The sequence below is a fragment of the Somniosus microcephalus genome, unplaced genomic scaffold (assembly GCF_052327205.1).
Source record: "Somniosus microcephalus isolate GS21.2 unplaced genomic scaffold, FLI_Smic_1.0 unresolved_chr2, whole genome shotgun sequence".
NCBI classification, from domain to species: Eukaryota; Metazoa; Chordata; class Chondrichthyes; order Squaliformes; family Somniosidae; genus Somniosus; species Somniosus microcephalus.
In genome coordinates, this window is record NW_028225180.1 from 24,144,428 (window position 1) to 24,167,600 (window position 23,173).

General features: G+C 49.4%; 1 non-coding gene across 1 annotated transcript; it reads right to left on the bottom strand.

Annotated features, from left to right (window-relative positions):
- Positions 1 to 22,834: 22,834 nt before the first annotated feature.
- On the bottom strand, positions 22,835 to 22,908 carry trnat-ugu (transfer RNA threonine (anticodon UGU)). The gene has a single exon. It is a non-coding gene; the product is annotated as a tRNA-Thr (tRNA).
- Positions 22,909 to 23,173: the final 265 nt, after the last annotated feature.

A 23,173-nucleotide genomic window follows, 5' to 3' on the forward strand; every position in this document is an offset into this window, starting at 1 on the left:
ATGCTCTGTTGCGGAAAGAAGTACCATGGAAGTGGAGTGAGGAATGTAAAAAGGCCTTTCGCAGAAGCAAGGCGTTGATTACCTCTGAAGAAGTGTGGGCTCATTTCAACCCAACGTTACCTCTTCGTCTAGCTTGTGATGCTTCCCCCTATGGAATTGGAGCAGTACTTTCACACAAGTTACCGAATGGCTCGGAAAGGCCAGTGGCATTCGCGTCCCGATCATTGACCTCCGTGGAGCGAAATTATGCTCAAATAGATAGGGAGGCCCTCAGCCTTGTGTGGGGCGTAAAGAAATTCAATCATTACCTGCAGGGCAAGAAGTTCACATTACTGACAGACCACCAGCCGTTGGTGTCCATATTCAACCCTAACAAGGCCGTTTCCACCATGACAGCGCAAAGGTTACAGAGGTGGTCCGTGTTACTTGGGGCACACCAATATGACATTGAATACAAAAGGTCCAAACAGCATGGAAATGCTGATGGGTTATCGCGCTTGCCATTGCCGATAGTAGAAGAAGCGACTACAGTGGACCCGGTAGAGATGTTCCACTCATCCATAGTGGAATGTCTACCAGTAACAAATTCGATGATCGAAAACGAAACAAGAAATGACCCGACTCTCTCACGAGTCTATGATTTAACAGTGGAGGGATGGCCAGCACAGGGCGAACCAACGCTGCCAGCATTTTCTCAGAGAAAAGAACAGCTGTCAGTGTGTCGAGGAACCCTGATGTGTGGATCTAGAGTGGTGATTCCACCCAAATTTCAACAGAAGGTGTTAAAGGAGCTGCACGAGGGACATCTGGGTGGAGTGAAAGTGAAGAACCTAGCAAGAGCGTTCGTGTGGTGGCCAGGCATTGATGGGGACATCGAAGAAATCACTAAGAGCTGTCTAGGATGCCAGAAGGTCCAAAACGCGCCACCACAGGCTCCTCTGCATCCATGGGAGTGGCCCTCATCTCCTTGGCAAAGGGTACACATCGACTTTGCTGGTCCATTTATGGGCTCAATGTTTCTAATAGCGGTGGATGCACACTCCAAGTGGCCGGAGGTAATAAAGATGTCCACCACCACCACGGAAAAAAACATCACAGTGTTAAGGACCATGTTTGCTAGGAATGGGCTGCCGGAACAGATCTGTTCTGATAATGGACCGCAATTTGTGTCCGAAGAATTCAAGAAATTCTTAAAGAGCAATGGGGTTAAGCACTACACGTCAGCCCCATACCATCCCCCCTCCAATGGATTGGCTGAAAGGTTTGTCCAGACTTTCAAGAAGGCCATAAAGGCAATGGGTAATGAAGCCATTAACTTACAACATAAGGTGGATAGCTTCTTGTTGGCGTACAGGAATGCAACACATGCGGTCACAAATCAAACTCCCGCCATGATGTCACTTAATAGACGACTAAGATGCCGGCTGGATTTGCTTAAGCCAAACGTCAGAAGGGACGTAGAGAACCGACAATTCCAGGGTATGAATGAAAGGCCAACTAGATCATTTCAGATAGGTCAACAAGTTTTGGCCCGGGACTACCGTACCGAGAAATGGCAGCCTGGAACTATTGGAAAAAGGCTAGGGCTGTTGATGTATACGGTGGACATTGGGGACAGCATAATAAGGCGCCATGTTGACCAGATCATAGGGTCAGCCACAAATGGCCAGCCTACTCCACCACCTTACATGGTTAATGTTGAGACAGAGGTACCCAGAACACCTACCTCCGATCTGGTAATACTGGAATCAGATGAACCTGACACTGTCCTTCAAGCCGAATCGACCTTGCCAGAAGCACCTACTACCCCACCGGGAGTTACGACACCACCGAGGCGTTATCCGGACAGAGTCCAGAAACCTCCAGAGAGACTGAATCTGTGAACTGTCTTGCATAAAGTTGTATATATGTTATAATGTATGTTTAATGGGGAATCAGTATGTTGTAAGCTAAAAAGGGAGGATTGTAGTGTATGTACCCGTCTACCTTTAAGAGAACTATTGTATGTAAGCGTCCACCTTTAAGAGAACTACTTTAGGTGTTGCACTACTTTGTTGGCTTCTGTATACTGTAATACCGACGGTGACCACACCGGTATATAAGTGCTGTGTCAGGATTTATTGGGCAGATTCGCCCCGACCTTCGAATAGTAAAGTCCTGTTTTAAGTTACTCTTGGAGTCTGTGTATTAATTAACTAAACAACCCACAGACTTTACAGTTTCCATGTTGTTTTGTACCTTTGTACTCTATGTCATACTGATGTGCCCCTAGAAAAAGTGACCATCTTTGCAGCCGTTGCGCCGTCATCACCGGAACGCCCTTCTTTGGGTTAAAAATTGAGACCAGGGGTTGATGATCAGTCAGTAGGGTGAATTTCTGCCCGTGCAGATAGTGATTGAACGTCTTCACCCCCCACACCAGGCTGAGGGCCTCCCTGTCAATCTGGGCGTAGTTACGCTCGGCTGAGGATAGCGAGCGCGATGCAAAGACTATTGGCCTCTCTGAACCGTCACAGAATTTGTGTGACAGCACCGCTCCAATGCCGTAAGGTGACGCATCACATGCCAACCGAATCGGTAGTGTTGGGTTGTAGTGGGCCAATACTTCTTTTGAAGTGATTTGGCATTTACAGTCCTGAAAGGCACGCTTACACTCATCACTCCATTTCCATGTTACACCAGTTTGAAGGAGGGCATTCAGTGGGTGCAGAATTGTAGATAAACTTGGCAAGAACTTATGGTAGTAGTTCACCAACCCGAGGAACGACCTCAGTTGCGACACATTTTCTGGTGTTGGAGCCTTGACTACAGCCTCAATCTTGTCCGGCACTTATGCATCCCTTCCTCATCAATCATGTGGCCACAATACGAGATTTGTCTCCTGAAGAACTCGCATTTGGGACGGTTGGCTCGTAGCCCATATTCCTGCAATCTCGTGAGCACCTGTTCCAGGTTGGCAAGGTGTTCATTGTCATTTTCGCCCGTAACCAGGATGTCGTCCAAATAACACTGGGTCCCCGGGATCCCCTGCAGGACTTGTTCCATTGCCTTCTGCCACATAGCCGGGGCCAATGCTTCCCCAAATACCAGTCGATTGTACTGGTAAAGGCCTTTGTGAGTGTTTATCATGAGGTATTTCCTAGATGCTTCTTCCACCTCCATTTGTAGATACGCTTGAGCCAGGTCAATTTTTGTAAAACGTTTCCCTCCAGATAGTGAGGCAAAAATATCTTCTATCCGCGGAAGAGGATACTGTACTGTGTGCAGGACTGGGTTCACAGTCACCTTGAAGTCCCCACAGATGCGAACCTTCCTTGGCTCCCCAGGCGTGCTGCTCAATGCTGTGTTCATTACAGGAACGATGGGTGTGGCCCATTCGCTCCAGTCCACCTTAGACAGCACCCCCGAATGCTCCAGACTCTCCAGTTCAGCTTCCACAGCTGGGCGTATCGCGTATGGCCTTGAAAATTTTTTGGTTGCGTTATCCTCAATCTTTATGGTTGCCTTTACTCCTTTTAGAGTCCCAAGTCCTTGTTGGAACACCTCTTCCACGTCAGATAGAATTTGTGACAGACGTCCAGGTGCGACGTCATCATCTTTTTTGTCAGTCACAGTTAGTGCCAGAATGGAATGCCAATCCAATTGTAGTCTTCGGATCCATTCACGTCCCAATAATGGTGGTCCTCCATCTCGTAGTTGTAATGAAATCTGTTTGTCTTGATCCTGTATTCGTTTTGCACTCATGTATATTACCCTCCCCCACTGTGTATAGTTTCACTTCCTCTTTCCCGACTAACCTGGGAGGTTCCAGGTCTTGGCTCTTGGCTCCGCCCCTGACTTCTCTTACATAAAGATCCCAGGATCTGTATGACTCATTCCTGTGAACCAGTCGGCGTGTTGAGATGTTAGCTCTGATCTTAGTGATTAAAAGCCAACTTGTTAAAGTCTATAACTTCTAGTTTTCTGGTTATTGAAGGCCCATCAGGGCCCATGAAAATACCAGATTGTCGGAAAAGCCCATCTGGTTCACCAATGTCCTTTAGCGAAGGAAATCTGCCGCCCTTACCCGGTCTGGCCGGTATGTGACTCCAGACCTGCAGCAATGTGGTTGACTCTTAACTGCCCTCTGAAATGGCCTAGAAAGCCACTCAGTTGTAACAAATGTCTACGAGAAACAATAATGAGAATAAAAATGGACAGACCAAACGGCATCGACCTTGGCACCAGCTTCGGACATGACCAAGGCACAGACAGCCCAGTCGACCCTGCAAAATCCTGCTCATTATAACACCTGGGGATTTGTGTCAAAATTGGAAGAGCTGTCCCATAGACGAGTCAAGCAACATCCTGACATACTCACAGAATCAGACCTTTCAGCCAATATCCCAGACTCCTCCATCACCATTCTGGGTTATGTCCTGTCCCACCGGCAGGACAGACCCACCAGGGGTGGCGGTACAGCGGTATACAGTCGGGAAGGAGTGGCCCTGGGAGTCATCAACAGACTCTGGACCCCATGAAGCCTCATGGGTTCAGGTCAAGCATGGGCAAGGAAACATCCTGCTGATTACCACCTACCACCCTCCCTCAGCTGATGAATCAGTACTCCTCCATGTTGAACACCACTTGGAAGAAGCACTGAGGGTAGCAAGGGCACAGAATGTCCTCTGGGTTGGGGACATCAATGTCCATCACCAAGAGTGGCTCGGTATCACCACTACTGAGCGAGCTGGCAGAGTCCTGAAGGATATAACTGCCAGTCTGGGCCTGCGACAGGTGGTGAGAGAACCAGCACGAGGGAAAAACCTACTTGATCTCGTCCTCACCAACATAAGAAATAGGAACAGGAGCGGGCCATTTGGCCCCTCTTTCTGCTCCACCATTCAATAAGATCATTGTTGATCTTCTACATCATCTCCACTTTCCTGCCCGATCCCCATATCCCTTGATTCCCTTAACATTAAAAAACCTATCGATGTCTGTCTTGAATATACTCAACGACTGAGACTCCACAGCCTCTGGGGTAGAGAATTCCAAAGATTCACCTCCCTCCGAGTGAAGAAATTTCTCCTCATCTCAGTCCTAAATGGTCGACCCCTTATTCTGAGACTGTGACCCTTGGTTCTGGACTCCCCAGCCAGGAGACACATCCTCCCTGCATCTACCCTGTTCGGCCCTGTAAGAATTTTGTATATTTCAATGAGATCACCTCTCATTCTTCTGAACTCTAGAGAATATAGGCCTAGTCTACTCAACCTCTCCCCATAGGACAATCCCCCCATCCCAGGAACCAGTCTGGTGAACCTTCGCTGCACTCCCTCTATGGTAAGTATATCCTTCCTTAGGTAAGGAGACCAACACTGTCCACAATACTCCAGGTGTGGTCTCACCAGGGGCCCTAGATAATTGCAGTAAGACATCTTTACTCTTATACTCAAATTCTCTTGTAATAAATGCCAACAGACCATTTGCTTTCCTAATTGCTTGCTGTACCTGCATGTTAACTTTCAGTGATTCGTCTACAAGGACACCCAGGTCCCTCCGAACACCAACATTTCCCAATCTCTCACCATTTAAAAATACTCTGCTTTTCTGTTTTTCCTACCAAAGTTGATAACTTCACATTTCTCCACATTATATTCCATTTGCCATGTTCTTGCCCACTCACTTAGCCTGTCTATATTCCCTTGAAGCCTCCTTGCATCTTCCTCACAACTTACATTCCCACCCAGCTTTGTATCATCAGCAAACTTGGAGATATTACATTTGGTCCCCTCATCCAAATCATTGATGTAGATTGTGAAAAGCTGAGGCCCAAACACTGATCCCTGCGGTGCCCCACTAGTTACAGCCTGCCAACCCGAAAATGACCCATTTATTCCTACTCTCTGTTTTCTGTCCGTTAACCAATCCTCAGTCCATGCTAATATATTTCCCCCAATCCCATGAGCCCTAATTTTGTTTAATAACCTCTTGTGTGGCACCTTATCGAATGCCTTCTGAAAATCCAAATACACCACATCCACTGGTTAACCCTTATCTATTCTGCTCGTTACAACCTCAAGAAACTCTAACGGATTTGTCAAACACGATTTCCCTTTCATAAATCCGTGCTGACTCTGCCCAATCCTATTATTATTTTCTAAGTGCCCCGTTACCACGTCCATAATAATAGATTCGAGCAATTTCCATACTATTGCTTTGCGGAACACCTCCGTTCAGTCCGTCAGGGTGACCCTGAGCTTCCGGTCGCCTGTCACTTTAATTCACCACTCCATTCCCACTCGGACCTCACCGTCCTCCGCCTCTTGCATTGTTCCACGGAAGCTCAGCGTAAACTCGAGGAACAGCACCTCATCTTCCGATTAGGCACTTTACAGCCTTCCGGACTCAATATCGAGTTCAACAATTTCAGATCATAACCTCGGCCCCCATTACATTTTTACTTATATTTTTATCCACACCTTTGTTTTGGTTCCCCGCCCCCCCCCCCCCACCCGCCCCCCGCACTTTCCTTTTTATTCTCTCTCCCACATGGCAGCTGTCTCCCATTCTGCCAGCACATTTCACACCTAATCTCGAGCCGTCTTTTGTCTCCACTAGTCCTATCACCATCGCGTCTCGTTTTGAATACCTCTTAATGTCTCTTCACTTCTCTTTTGTTCTCTCCCAGCCTGGCCTCTCAATCTATTTCATTCCCTGTGCCTTTCCAGTCTTGACAAAGAGTTTGACTCGAAACGTTGACTCTATTTCCTCTCCACAGATGTTCCCTGGCCTGCTGAGTTTTTCCAGCATTTTCTGTTGTTACTTCGGATTTCCAGCATCCGCAGTATTTTGCTACCCCCTACTATTGATGTCAGGCTAACTGGTCTGTAGTTCCCGGTTTTCTCTCCCCCTCCTTTCTTAAAGAATAGGGTTACATTTGCTACCTTCCAATCCGCAGAAACCGGTCCAGAATCTGTGGAATTTTGGAAAATGACAACCAATGCATCCACTATCTCTATAGTCAACTCTTTCAAAACCCTAGGATGTAGGCCATCAGGTCCAGGGGATTTATTGGCTTTCAGTCCCATTAATCTCTCCAGTACTTTTTTTTACGAATACAAATTTCTTTCAGTTAGCGTTTTAGGTCGATGACCCTTCGTCAGAGCTGGAAAAAGTTGGAGATGGAGCAGGTTTTTGAGCAAGTGTACGGGTGGGGAAAAGGGGAGGGGAGGAAAGAACAAAAGGCAAGGTCTGTGATAGGGCGGAAGGCAGGAGAGATGTTGAGTCCGGCAGGGTGTAAAGTGCCCAATCGAAAGATGAGGTGCTGTTACTCGAGCTTACGGTGAGCTTCATTGGAACAATGCAATAGCCCGAGGACAGAGAGATCAGAGTGGGAGTGGAACGGTGAATTAAAGTGACAGGCGATCGGAAGCTCAGGGTCACCCGTACGGACTGAATGGAGGTGTTCCGCAAAGTGGTCACCCAATCTGCGTTTGGTCTCCCCAATGTAGAGGAGCCCGCATCGTGAGCAGCGAATACAGTACACTAGATTGTGAGAAGTACAAGTAAATCGCTGTTTCACCTGGAAGGGGTGTTTGGGGCCCTGGACAGTGGGAAGGGGGGATGTAAAAGGGCAGGTGTTGCATCTCCTGTGCTTGCATGGGAAGGTGCTGAATGAAGGCGAAGGGGTGCTGGGGGTGATAGAGGAGTGGACCAGGGTGTCGCGGAGGGAGCGTTGCCTTTGGAATGCTGAACGGGGAAATGAGGGGAAGATGTGTTTGGTAGTGGGATCACGCTGGAGGTGGCGGAAATGGCGGAGGATGACCCGTTGAAAGTGAAGGCTGGTGAGGTGAAAGGTAAGGACAAGGGGAACCCGATCATGGGAGAGAGATAAAGGTGAGACTGTGTACAGTGATACAGAGAGACACCAGCAGAGGGAGTTAGATAAAGGTGAGACTGAGTACAGTGATACAGAGAGGCACCAGCAGAGGGAGAGAGATAAAGGTGAGACTGAGCACTGTGATACAGAGAGACACCAACAGAGGGAGAGAGATAAAGGTGAGACTGAGTACAGTGATACAGAGAGACACCAGCAGAGGGAGTTAGATAAAGGTGAGACTGAGTACAGTGATACAGAGAGACACCAGCAGAGGGTGACAGATAAAGGTGAGACTGAGTACTGTGATACAGAGAGACACCAGCAGAGGGTGATAGATAAAGGTGAGACTGAGCACTGTAATACAAAGAGACACCAGCAGAGGGAGGTAGATAAAGGTGAGACTGAGCACTGTGATACAGAGAGACACCAGCAGAGGGAGATAGATCAAGGTGAGACTGAGTACAGTGATACAAAGAGACACCAGCAGAGGGAGATAGATCAAGGTGAGACTGAGTACTGTGATACAGAGAGACACCAACAGAGGGTGATAGATAAAGGTGAGACGGAGTACAGTGATACAGAGAGACACCAACAGAGGGAGAGGGATAAAGGTGAGACTGAGTACAGTGATACAGAGAGACACCAACAGAGGGAGAGAGATAAAGGTGAGACTGTGCACTGTGCTACAGAGAGACAGCAGCAGAGGGAGATAGATAAAGGTGAGACTGAGTACAGTGATACAGAGAGACACCAACAGAGGGAGATAGATAAAGGTGAGACTGAGCACTGTGATACAGAGAGACACCAGCAGAGGGAGATAGATAAAGGTGAGACGGAGTACAGTGATACAGAGAGACACCAGCAGAGGGAGTTAGATAAAGATGTGACTGAGTCGTCTGAGGCAGTCCCTCGGAGCCGAGGATGACTTGCTTCCACATTAAAAATGAGTTGTCAGGTGACTGATGAGTCCAATGTGGGACCTACAGTCTCTGTCACAGGCGGGGCAGACGGTGGTTGAAGGGGCGGGTGGGTGGGGTGCTTGGGTTGACGTGCGCTCCTTGCGCTGTTTGCGCTTGGCTTCCGTTTGCTCCCGGCGAATAGACTCGAGGTATTCGGCACCTTCCCGGATGCCTCTCCCCCGCTTTGTGCGGTCTTGGGCCAGGGATTCCCAGGTGTCAGTGGGGATGTTACACTTTTTCCAAAGAGGCTTTGAGGCTGTCCATGAAGCGTTTCCTCTGCCCACCTGGGGCTCTCTTGCCGTGTCGGAGCTCCGAGTAGAGTGTTTGTTTTGGGAGTCTCGTATCGGGCATGCGGACAATGTGACCCGTCCATCGGAGCTGATTGTGCGTGGTCAAAGCTTCGATGTTGGGGATGTTGGCCTGAGCAAGAACACTGACGTTGGTGCGTCTATCCTGCCAATTGATTTGCAGGATTTTGCGGAGGCAGCATTGGTGGTACCTCTCCAGTGCTTTGAGGTGCCTGCTGTACATGGGCCATGTCTCTGAGGCATACAGGAAGGCGGGTTTCACTACTGCTCTGCAGACCATGAGCTTGGTGCCGGGTTAGAGGTCCTGGTCTTCAAACACTCTCTTCCTCAGGCGACCGAAGGCTGCACTGGCACACTGAAGGCGGTGTTGGACTTTGTCATCGACGTCTGCCCTTGTTGAAAGTAGGCTCCCGAGGTATGGAAAGTGGTCCACGTTGCCCAAGGCCTTGTCGTGGACAATGTGCGTGATTCTTTAGCGCAGTCAAGACCATCTACGGCCCAAGCACCCAAGGCCCTACCCCACTGCGGGCCAAGGATGGAGAGGTGCACATCAAGGACAGAGAGGCAGTCAGTGCCCGCTGGAAGGAGCACTTCTAAGATCTCCTTAACCGAGAGTCTGTCTTGGATGCGAGTGTCCTCAGCTCCATCCCACAGCATGCTATCCGCCACCATCTCAGCACAACCCCAGCCCGGCATGAGGTTGAAAAGGCCATCCGACAACTGAAGAACAGCAAGGCCTCAGGAGCAAATGGAATCCCCACCGAGGCACTAAAGCATGGCGGAGAAGCACTACTGGTGCGAATTCATGAACGAATTTCTCTTATCTGGAAGGAGGAGAGCATGCCAGGGGAACTCAGAGACGCTGTAATTGAGGCTGAGTACAGTGAAAGAGGGAGACACCAGCAAAGGGAGAGAGATAAAGGTGACCCACCTTGTATCCCCCAGACTGACCTACCTGTGTTTACTGCGGGATTTGTGTTCAGTGCGGGCCCTGTGTTCAGTGCGGGCCCTGTGTTCAGTGCGGTCCCTGTGTTCAGTGCGGGCCCTGTGTTCAGTGAGGGCCCTGTGTTCAGTGCGGGCCCTGTGTTCAGTGCGGGCCCTGTGCTCAGTGTGGGCCCTGTGTTCACTGTGGGCCATGTGTTCAGTGACGGCCCTGTGATCAGTGCGGTCCCTGTGTTCAGTGCGGTCCCTGTGTTCATTGCGGGCCCTGTGTTCAGTGCGGGCCCTGTGTTCACTGCGGGCCCTGTGTTCAGTGCGGGCCCTGTGTTCAGTGCGGGCCCTGTGTCCAATGTGGGCCCTGTGTCCAGTGCGGGCCCTGTGTTCAGTGCAGGCCGTGTGTTCAGTGCGGGCCCTGTGTTCAGTCACGGCCCTGTGTTCATCGTGGGCCCTGTGTTCAGTCTAGGCCCTGTGTTCAGTCTGGGCCTTGTGTTCAGTGTGGGCCCTGTGTTCAGTGCGGCCCTGTGTTCAGTGTGGGCCCTGTGTTCAGTGCGGGCCCTGTGTTCAGTGTGGGCCCAGTGTTCAGTGGGGGCCCTGTGTTCAGTGCGGCCCTGTGCTCAGTGCAGGCCCTGTGTTCAGTGCGGGCCCTGTGTTCAGTGTGGGCCCGGTGTTCAGTGTGGGTCCTGTGTTCATTGCGGGCCCTGTGTTCAGTGGGGGCCCTGTGTTCAGTGGGGGCCCTGTGTTCAGTGTGGGCCCTGTGCTCAGTGTGGGCCCTGTGTTCAGTTTGGGCCCTGTGTTCAGTGCTGGCCCTGTGTTCAGTGCGGGCCCTGTGCTCAGTGCGGGCCCTGTGTTCAGTGCGGGCCCTGTGTTCAGTCACGGCCCTGTGTTCAGCGTGGGCCCTGTGTTCAGTCTAGGTCCTGTGTTCAGTGTGGGCCCTGTTTGCAATCTGGGCCCTGTGTTCAATCTGGGCCTTGTATTCAGTGTGGGCCCTGTGTTCAGTGTGGCCCTGTGAATTTTGACCAACAGGACCCACACTGAACACCGGGCCCGCACTGAACACAGGGCCTACACTGAACACAGGGCCCACACTGAACACAGGGCCTGCACTGAACACCGGGCCCACACTGAACACACGGCCTGCACTGAATATTGAAAAACAGCTAATTATCCCTGAACATCACCTGTGCTTTCTTGATAGTCAGAAAATGTAAACATTCAAATTATTGACTTCTCTGAGGTACAGGGATAGAGATACAGAAAGAGAGAAAGATAAGAGAGACAGAGTGTGAGAGAGAGAGGCAGAGAAAGAGAGAGGCAGAAAGAGGCAGAGAGAGTGAAAGAGAGAGAGTGAGTGAGAGAGACAGAGGGAGAGAGAGAGAGAGACAGACAGAGAGAGAGAGAGGCAGAAAGAGGCAGAGAGAGAGAAAGAGAGAGACAGAGTGAGTGAAAGAAAGAGGCAGAGAGAGAAGCAGAGAGAGACAGACAGAGAGACAGATATAGATAGAGCGAGAGAGATAGAGAGAGAGTGTGAGAGAGAGAGAGAGCGAGAGAGACACACAGAGAGACAGAGGGAGGGAAAGAGTCAGAAATTCAAGGCCCAGGAGCATTTCCCCAGCGGGGACTCTCTACGAACTATCTGACTGTGCGCTCTGTTTTAATGTGTCGATTCACCCAGAATCCAAACTATTCATTCCAAATTGATATTGTCGTCTAATGCGCTCGGAGAAAAACTGCAACTCGATTTATACGGCGCCATTAACGTAGTGAATCGTCCCAAGGCGCTTCACAGGAGTGTTTATCAGCCACAGACTGACACCGAGACATATAAGCAGATATCGGGACAGGTGGTCAAAGAGGAAGGTTTTAAAGAGCGTCTTAAAGGAGGAGAGAGAGGGAGAGAGGGCTAGAGAGAGAATTCCAGAGCTCAGGTTCGAAGCAGTGATGGAGGAGTGAGGAGGGCTGGAGGAGGGAGGGCAGGAGGAGGGAGAACTGGAGGAGGGAGGGGATGGCTGTAGGATGGAGGGGTTGGAGGAAGGAGGGAGGAGGCACGCTGGAGGAGGGAGGGGAGGAGGGCTGCGGTCGGGGGAGATTGCGGAGAAATGCGGGTCTGGGCGGTTAGTTGGATATGTGCAGAGTGGGGTGTTGGAGGGTTGGAGGAGGGACGGTTGGAGGGGGACGGAGTGGAGGAGGAGATTGCAGAGTTCCGCTGGTCTAGGCCGTGACTGAGTGTTGGATTACATTCAGTGTTGATCGGAGTTGGTGGTGGAGGAGGAGGGGAGGGGGAGGGAGGGGGACGAGGGCTGCAGAGGGGAGGGGATTACACAGATAGGCGGGTCTGGCTGGAGAGTTGGATGTGTTCAGTGTTGTGCGGAGGGGAGGGAGAGAGGGGGAGGAGGAGGGGAATGTGGAGATCCATGGGTCTGGGCAGAGAGTTGGATGTGTTCAGAGTTCCAAAGTTTGCACCAGGATCTTGAGCTCGTGGCTCCAGGTTTCGAAGCAGAATGCAACATGGATCTGGGACAGGTTGGACCTCTGCATGTCCTTCCCCTCAGGACCGTCCTTCAGGTAGCCGTCTACTCGGTAACAGTGTTTCTCCTGTCCAGGTAGGTAAAGAATCAAGAGTTGACAGAGGGCCCACACTGAACACTGGGCTCGCCCTGAACACAGGGCCCGAACTGAACACAGGGCCCGCACTGAACACAGGGCCCACACTTGTTATGTATTGTGTGTTCTCCTCCCACCTGTGGTGGAGCTGTCACAGCAGATAAATGGTTGGGTGTTCTCTTGGTTAAGTTTAGCTCTCTTTGTTCGGAACTCTCCAGAACTTCCCTTTCCCTTCGAATAAAGCACTTCATGTTTGGATCTCTTGAGTTCTGAGTTCTAATTGTGTCTAGGTAAAAAAGGTACCGACACAACAAAGTGGCGACGAGGATTGGATGAATCTGCGTTTGTTACGGGTGCAGTGAGTAAACAGAAATTTAAATTTGAAACGTGAGATGGCTACTATATTAGGAAACATCGGTAATTTTGATGAAAATGTGGAGCAATGCAGCACTTATAAGGAACGTTTTGACTATTTTGTCTTGGCGAATGCTGTGACAAACGAAAAGGTCGTGCCTATCTTTTTGAGTGTAATGGGGCCGAAGACATTCAATTTACTTCGCAGCCTTGTGCAGCCAGATAAGCCAGGAACTAAAACATATAAGCAACTAGTGGAAATTCTTGGAGCACATTTTTCACCAAAACCTCTGGTTATTGCTGAGAGATTTAGATTTCACAAATGGAATCAAGAGGAGGGGGAATCAGTGACAATGTTTATTGCTGCTTTAAAAAGGTTGTCGGAACACTGCCAGTTCAAGGAGGTGCTGAATGATACCATTAGAGACAGACTTGTGTGTGGTCTGCAAAGTGCAGCCACACAGTAGTGCCTTCTTACTGAGGACAACCTTATTCTTGAAAAGGCCATTGAAGTTAGTGTTTCCATGGAGATGGCGGAAAAGGAGGCTCACCAGTTGAGTTCAAAAGGGAGAGTTCCCAAGGTGTCGTCTGAGCCTAAAGGTGCGCGGAACGGCACATGTTACCGTTGTGGGAAAATGGGCCATCACGCTAATGACTGCTGGTGTACGGAGCTGGAATGCCGAAATTGTGGCAAAAAGGGTCACATTGAATGCGCCTGTAGAGGTAAAAAAAGAACAGACAGAGCTGGGAAGCATGGAAGCAAAATGTCTGTATTTGGACAAGAGAGGAAAAAGAGTGTTCATTCAGTGCAGTATGATGGAACAAGCAAAACAGAGGGGAGCGACACCTTTGAGGAGGAAGAGGTGCACATACTGACGGTTGCAGGTGGCTCAAATGGCTACTGGGTATCACCACTGGTGGAGGGACAATCAGTGCGGATTGAGGTGGACACAGGCGCGGCTGTGTCCCTTGTTTCAGACACTGTCTACAACAAAATGCTAAAGCATCTTACCCTTCAGCCAACAAACATTGTGCTAAAGACATATACCGGCGAACCTGTGACCATGAGAGTCGCCATTGAGGTGACAGTTAAATTGAACGGACAGACTGCAAAACTGCCACTATATGTGGTAAAGGGAAATTACCCATCGCTACTGGGACGTGTGTGGCTAGAGAAAATCACACTGGACTGGCCTGCAGTCCACATGATGTCAAAAGGGGAGTCACGTCTGACTGCATTGTTAAACAAACATGCAGAACTCTTCAATGGAGAACTTGGGAGCATGAAAAAGATCAGCGTGAGACTGGACAAAAAACCTGACAGCAAGCCGAAGTTTCACAAAGCCCGACCTGTACCCTATGCAATTAGGCCAAAAGTTGAGGCTAACTTGGAGGCCTTAGTCGAGAATGGAGTCCTGGAGCCTGTGAGCGTGAGCAAATGGGCCACACCCATTGTTCCTGTCCTGAAAACGGATGGATCTGTTCGAATCTGCGGGGATTTTAAAGTGACTATTAACCCGGTGCTTTCTGCGGAACAGTACCCTCTTCCCCTCATTGATGATCTTTTTACGGGCCTGGCCGGAGGGCAAAAGTTCAGCAAAATAGACTTATGCCAGGCTTATCTACAAATGCATGTCGATGACAAATCAAAGGAGCTGCTGACAATTGTGACACACAGGGGCTATACTGGTACTGCCGCCTTCCGTTTGGAATTACGTCGGCCCCTGCTCTATTCCAAAGGGCAATGGATCAGATTTTGAGTGGACTGCCAGGAGTCCAGTGCTACCTGGACGACATCCTTGTCACTGGGACAAAAGAGGAGGATCATCTTCTGAACTTGGATGCAACACTACAATGACTGAAAGAGTAGGAATCAGAGTTCGTAAAGACAAATGTGAATTCTTTCAGTCTTCAGTTGAGTACCTGGGGCATGTGATTGACGCTACTGGCCTGCATAAGGCGCCGTCAAAGGTCAAGGCGATCGTGGAGGCCCCAGCATCCCAGAATGTGAGCCAGTTACGTTCATTTCTGGGGCTACTTAACTACTATGGGAAGTTTATTCCAGACTTAGCAACATTGCTGAAGCCGTTACATCAGTTGCTATGTCAAGGCAAAACATGGAAATGGACTGAACTGTGCAACGAATCTTTCGCCCCAGCAAAGAAAGCATTGCTGAAATCGGAGGTCCTGACACACTTCGACCCAAAGCTACCCATGCAGCTAGCATGTGATGCATCACCATATGGTGTGGGAGCAGTCATATCCCACATCATGCCTTCGGGTGAAGAGAAACCTATCGCCTTCGCATCACGCACCTTGAACAAGGCCGAGAGTAACTATGCGCAGATCGAGCGCGAGGCCTTGGGAATCGTTTTTGGAATTCGAAAATTTCATCAGTACCTGTTTGGGAGAAGGTTCACACTCCTGATGGACCACCGTCCATTGACTTCAATCTTTGGGCCCCACACCGGAATTCCGTCTCTCGCTGCAAGCAGGATGCAAAGGTGGGCTTTACCGTTGTCAGGACACACATACGACATCAAATCTGTCACTGCAGTTCAGGTGCGAAGGTACACCCGCAATGATCCAGTCCTGTCTGAGGTAATGGATGATGTCATTCGAGGGAGACCTATAGGAGATTCTCCTAGTTTGAAACCTTACATTTCAAAAAGAAATGAGCTCTCCGTCCAGGCAGGTTGTCTTCTTTGGGGACGCCGTGTCATCATTCTGCCACCTCTGAGGGAACCTATACTGCAACAACTTCATACAAGCCACAGTGGCATGGTTCAGATAAAGGAAATGGCAAGAAGCTACTTCTGGTGGCCAGGTCTCGATGGGAATATTGAGGAGAAAGCCAAAACATGTTCCCCATGTCAAAGGGCCCGGAATGTTCCACAGCTGGCAACTCTACACCCCTGGGATTGGCCTGCAGAAGTGTGGCAGCGAGTACATGTGGACTTCGCCGATCCTTTCTGTTGTGTATGTACCTTTAAGAGAATAACTGGTCTCAGACTGCAGTACCGGCAGTGACCACCCCTGTATAAAAGGCGCTAGAGAGACTCTGTTGTTTAGTTTCGTTTTTGCCTTTCACCAGTAAAGTTCTGTTTGTTTTCTCTCCTGCTAGTCCGTGTCTCAATCATTCATGGACTTAACACTGGTGACGAGTTAGAAACAAACTTACCTGCAACTCAGCAGCAGGTCCGACGACGTTGTTGAAGGTCGGAGCCAGAAGAAAGAAAAAAAAAAAAATAGGCCAATGAAACTCGAGAAACGGGCGTCGACCGTCAATCATTGAGTTCAAAACTTGCAGGAGAGACTGTTCAGAGCCAGGCTGGGTTCCTCGGTCCGTGGTTTCCCAGCTAATCGGGCTGGTGGCAGGTAGTGCTCTGATCCTTCCTGGGCTGCGGCGGGCGGACGCTCGATCGGGTGGCCTTTCAATGGGGCCGGGCAGCGAGTCGGGAAGCAAGGAGAGAGAGAGAGGGTGGAGCACACAGGGCGCGGCCAGTGTTTCAAAGCTGGGCAGCGTTCGGACCTCAGAAGAGGAAGGGAAGTGTCCCAGAGGGTCCGCTCCACGATGGGAAGATAATAAAAGAAAATGAATTAATATTTAACGCGCAGGAAACCGTGGAAAGCAGCGCTAACAACAGCGGGGAAGAAGACAAAGCGCGGGAGGTGCCATTTTGTTAAATCGGGGAAGAAGGCAAAGCGCGGGAGACGCCATTTTAGATTTGCAAGATGCCGAAGACTGGCTGTATCACTGCTTTTGATAATACATTAGAGGACTGGACCACGTAGGTGGAAAGAGTCGAGATATATTTCGAGGCAAATGAAATAGCGGAGGGGAAAAAGGTATCAATATTGCTAAACGTAATGGGCGCTAGAACGTACGGCCTGTTGCAGGATCTGATTACTCCAGCCAAACCGAAGGCGAAGAGTTTTAATGAAATTGTTGCTGTTCTACGGAGCACTTAAACCCTGCACCGCTGTTGATAGCAGAAAGATTTAAATTCCACAGGAGAACTCAGCACAAAGATGAGAGCAATGCTGAGTATCTTACGGAACTACGCAAGCTATCAAAGCACTGCCAGTTCGGAGCAGGACTGGCAGATACCCTACGGGACAAATTTGTCTGTGGACTCCTGAGTGAGGGAACACAGAAGAAGTTACTCGCAGAAAAAGAGCTGACGCTAGATAAGGCTTTCAGCGTGGCAGTATCGTATGAAGCAGCAGCCAGGGGAGCTGCAGAAATTCAACAAAAACCACAGGAATACGGCACCCACGAAATGACACGGGGATTTGCAAAATGTTATCGCTGCGGCAGAACTAAACATGACCAGAAGGACTGCTGGTCCAAAGACAAAATATGCAGACAATGCGGGAAGATTGGACACATTGCACGAGTTTGTAGGTCTGGGAAGAAGACCAACGACAACAAAAAGGCTACTAAGGAACCGTACAAGAAAGTACAAAAGATGACGGACAGTAGTTCCGAAGACCAGATGAGCGATAGTGAATCCGAGAACAGGAGATTAAGCTGTCTCAAACTTCACAATGTAATCGCAAAAGAGGATCACCGAACCATTTGGGTCACCCTCACGATAGCAGGGTCCCAAGTTAAAATGGAATTGGATACAGGATCAGCGCTAACCGTCATGAATCGACGAGACTATGAGCGGCTATTTTCACACATACCCTTGAGAGGGACATCCATCGTCTTGACGACGTATACGGGGCAAAAAGTATACCCCAGAGGAAAAATAAGGGTGCCTGTCGAATACAATGGCAAGAAAATACGGAAATTGGATCTCTACATACTGCCAAATGGTGGACCACCATTATTGGGACGGGAATGGATCAGGAAGATAAACTTAGATTGGCATTCCATTCATGCAACGACGGTGGACGGTAAAAAAGATGAAGACGTCACTCCTGGACGATTGTCAACAATCTTAGCTAACGCCAAAGAGTTATTTCGACAAGAACTGGGCACACTTAAAGGCGTAACCGCCTCGTTAAAAATAGAGGAGAATGCAGTTCCCAAGTTTTTCAAAGCGAGACCGGTACCATATGCAATTCGTCCAGCTGTCGAGGCAGAGCTGGAGAATCTGGAGAAGGCGGGCGTGTTGTCTAAGATCGACTGGAGCGAGTGGGTGACACCCATCGTTCCTGTCTTGAAGAAAACGTTAAGCAATAAGTCCGGAGAGCCAAGGAAGATTCGCATCTGTGGGGATTTCAAGGTGACGGTGAACCCTGTCCTTCACACAGTACAATATCCTCTTCCAAGGATAGAAGACATCTTCGCCTCACTGTCTGGAAGGAAGTGTTTTACAAAAATTGACCTAGCACAAGCATATTTGCAGATGGAGGTTGAAGAGTCCTCTAGGAAGTATCTCACGATAAACACTCACAAAGGTCTTTACCAGTATCATCGATTGGTATTCGGAGTAGCATCGGCTCCGGCGATATGGCAAAGAGCGATGGAACAAGTCCTGCAAGGGATTCCGGGGACTCAGTGTTACTTGGACGACATCCTTGTAACAGGTGAAGATGACAGTGAACACCTTAACAACCTAGAACAGGTGCTCACTAGACTACGAGAACATGGGCTGCGAGCCAACCGCCCCAAGTGCGAATTTTTTAAGAAACAGATATCGTATTGTGGCCATGTGATTGATGAAGAGGGGTTACATAAGTCCCCTGACAAAATTGAAGCGGTTGTTAAGGCCCCAGCGCCTGAAAATGTGTCGCAACTGAGGTCATTCCTCGGGTTGGTGAATTACTATCATAAGTTTTTGCCGAATTTGTCGACAATTCTGCATCCACTGAATGCCCTGCTACGAACGGGGTTGGCATGGAAATGGAGCGATGATTGTAAACGTGCTTTTCAGAAGAGTAAGGACTTAATCACTTCGAAGGAAGTATTGGCTCACTACAACCCAGCACTGCCAATCAGGCTGGCGTGTGATGCGTCTCCCTACGGCATTGGGGCGGTACTGTCACATAAATTCCTTGATGGCTTGGAGAGGCCGATAGCTTTTGCGTCACGCTCGTTAACTTCTGCCGAGCGTAACTACGCCCAGATTGACAGAGAGGCCCTCAGCCTAGTGTCGGGGGTGAAGAAGTTCAATCACTATCTGCACGGTCAAAAATTTACTCTACTAACCGATCATCAACCTCTTGTCTCCATTTTCAACCCTCAGAAGGGCGTACCGATAATGACAGCACAACGGCTGCAGCGATGGTCCCTTTTCCTAGGGGCACACCAATATGACATCGAGTACAGGGGAACTAAACAGCATGGAAATGCTGATGGATTGTCACGCCTACCGTTGCCGACGGTGGAAGAAGAAGGCCTTGCAGTGGATCCAATGGAGTTATTCCACTCGACCATAGTCGAATGTCTCCCTGTGACGAATGCAAACATAGAAAAGGAAACACGGAATGACCCGACACTATCACGGGTCTATGATTTAACGGTGAAGGGATGGCCAGCACATGGTGAACCACTGCTGCCAGCATTTTCGTCAAGAAGATAACAGCTGTCAGTGTGCAGAGGAACCTTGATGTGTGGATCCAGAGTAGTAATTCCACCTAAGTTGACGGATAGAGTGCTCAATGAGCTTCATGAGGGTCATCTGGGTGGGGTAAAAATGAAGAGCTTAGCCAGAGCATTTGTGTGGTGGCCGGGAATCGATAGAGAAATCGGAGAGATGACCAAGAGCTGTGCAGGATGCCAGAAGGTCCAAAACGCCCCACCACAAGCTCCTCTGCATCCATGGGAGTGGCCCTCATCTCCATGGCAAAGGGTGCACATTGATTTTGCTGGTCCCTTCATGGGCTCGATGTTTTTAATTGCAGTGGATGCACATTCAAAGTGGCCAGAGGTAATAAAAATGTCCTCAACCACCACGGAAAAAACTATCGCAGTTTTACGAACCATATTCGCCAGGAATGGGCTGCCTGAACAGATTTGCTCTGACAATGGACCACAGTTTGTGTCTGAAGAGTTCCGGAGGTTCTTAAAGAACAAAGGTGTTAAGCATTACACATCTGCCCCATATCATCCAGCCACTAATGGATTGGCCGAGAGGTTTGTCCAAACATTCAAGAAGGCTATCAAGGCAATGTGTAATGAAGATATACCCCTACAACACAAGGTGGACAACTTCTTGTTTGCCTACCAGAATGCGACACTTGCGGTTACCAACCAAACTCCAGCCATGATGTTCTTCAATCGAAGACTACGATGCCGCTTGGATTTGGTTAAGCCAAACGTCCGAAGAGATGTGGAGAACAGGCAGTTTCAGAATATGAATGAAAGGCCGACCAGGAGTTTTAAGATAGGTCAACCAGTTTTGGCCCGGGACTACTGCACTGAGAAATGGCAGCCAGGAACGATTTGTACACGACAAGAACCTTTCATGTATACCGTGGACGTTGGGGAGAGCATTGTAAGACGCCATGCTGACCAGATTCTAGAGTCACTGGAAAATGTCAACTCCACACCACGATCTGATACACCTGGTAATGAAATCGACGTTCCAAATGCAGCTACCGCAGAACCGGTAATATTGGAAGCAGATGAACCAAACAACGACATTGATTCCGACTCAACATTGCCAGAAGTACCTGATACTCCAAAGAGGCGTTATCCAGACAGAATTAGGAAGCCTCCTCAAAGACTGAACTTATAATTGCTTAAACTTAACCAATGTATCTAGCAACAGTAATTGTGATTGTAATTCATTATCATTAGTTGTTAAATGAATGTTATGTACTGTTTACCTAAAAGGGGAGGAATTGTTGTGTATGTACCTTTAAGAGAATAACTGGTCTCAGACTGCAGTACCGGCAGTGACTACCCCTGTATCAAAGGCGCTAGAGAGCCTCTGTTGTTTAGTTTCGTTTATGCCTTTCACCAGTAAAGTTCTGTTTGTTTTCTCTCCTGCTAGTCCGTGTCTCAATCATTCACGGACTTAACACTTTCGAAGAGAAGATGTTTATGGTGGTTGTGGACGCTCGTATCAAGTGGCCGGAGGTCGCTATGATGAGGTCTACCATGGCAGAGAAAACAATTGAGAAACTTGGTGAGATGTTCAGCCGTTATGGCTCACCAGAACAACTCGTAAGTGACAACGGTCCACAATTTGTATCACAGGAGTTTGCAACCATCCTGCATGTGAATGGTGTCCAACACATCAGGTCGGCGCCCTATCTTCCCTCTACTAATGGCCAGGCAGAAAGGTTCGTGCAAACTTTGAAGCATGCCTTGAAGGCATCGCAAGGTCAGGGCTCAATCCACCAACGTCTGAACAGCTTCCTGTTGTCCTACAGGAATAAGTTGCATGCCACAACCAAAACTTCCCCCACTTCGCTCATGATGAAGAGGCAGTTGCGGACAAGTTTTGACTTGCTTAAACCTCCAAGGGCAGAGCAGGTTGTCCATCATCAACAACAAGCTGAAGTTGAAAAGAGAGAGAAGGTTTCATCCGGGAGAGCACGTCCTAGCTCGAAACTGCAACACTGGACCGAAATGGGTTCCTGCTATGGTGATCGCGCAGACAGGCCCTGTGTCTTACATGGTTGAGACTGCTGAGGATGTCATCTGGAAAAGACACACAGATCAACTGTTGCTAGGAGCAGAGACAGCCACAGAGGCGCCAACGGCTGGTTGGCCTGAACTGCTTCCGGATGATACCGCAAACCAGCATCCTTTGCCACAGTGCTCTTGTCCAACACAGGAAGTCAAAGAGACTTTTCCACCTGTGCAAACTCCTGACTTTCGACTGACGCAGGCACCTTCTCTATCTAGGCCTGTGTCAATGCCTACTGCTGTGGAAGCCAGCGATGACCGCCGGTATCCTGACAGAGAGCAGCGGCCTCCAAGACGCTTGGATTTGTAGGCTTAGCGACTTACCCACAAGACTGGGGCAGAATAAACCCCAGGGTAAAGTCAGGGGTTGAGGCAGTCTACCTCTACCCTAGGTTAGTTGAGTGCATTGAAATTAACTTACCTGTTGAGGAATAATGTGGACCTTCCATTTAAGAGGGGAGGAATATGTTATGTATTGTGTGTTCTCCTCCCACCTGTGGTGGCGCTGTCACAGCAGATAAATGGTTGGGTGTTCTCTTGGTTAAGTTTAGCTCTCTTTGTTCGGAGCTCTCCAGAACTTCCCTTTCCCTTCCAATAAAGCACTTCATGTTTGAACTTCTAGAGTTCTAATTGTGTCTAGGTAAAAAGGTACCGACACAACAACACTGAACACAGGGCCCGCACTGGTCAAAGGGCCCCCACTGAACACGGTGCCCCCACTGAACACGGTGCCCCCCACTGAACACGGCGCCCCCACTGAACACAGGGCCCGCACTGAACACAGGGCCCTCACTGAACACAGGGCCCTCACTGAACACAGGCCTGCACTGAACACAGGGCCCTCACTGAACGCAGGCCCCGCTCTGGAACACAGGCCCGCACTGAACACGGGCCCGCACTGAACACGGGCCCGCTCTGAACACAGGGCCTAGACTGAACCACAGGGCCCGCACTGAACACAGGGCCCCCACTGAAAGTGTAGAGAGAGGAGGTGAATGGGAGTTGGGGAAGGTGAGAGAAGATAATGAGGGGAATGTGTAGAGAGAGGGTGAAGGGTAAGGAAGAGAGAGACAGGCAAAGAGGGGGAAGTACAGGGGAATTGAGCAGAAGGAGAGGGATTGGGAAGGGCGAGACGGCAAGAGAGCCTGTTCTCGTGTTGGTCTCGGAGCAGTTTCATACTTAAAAGTAAACATGCTGTGAATTAACAAATTTGCACAGGCCCACAGTGTGAATTGAACTCACGACCCCTGGTTTACAAGACCAGTGCTCTAACCCCTGAGCTATGGAGCCACCTGTACTAGATTGCTTCTCATTCCGGTTAGTGCTGTGCATTTGAAGAATGAGGCAGGGCGCAGTTTGTAGTGTATGTACCCGTCTACCCTTAAAGAAATTATTGTATGTAACCGTTCACCTTTAAGGGAACTACTTTAAGTGTGGCACTACTTGTTTGGCTTCTGTATACTGTAATACCGATAGTGACCACACCAGTATATAAGTGTTGTGACAGGATAACTGGGGCAGATTCGCCCGGGCCTTCGAATAGTAAAGACCTGTT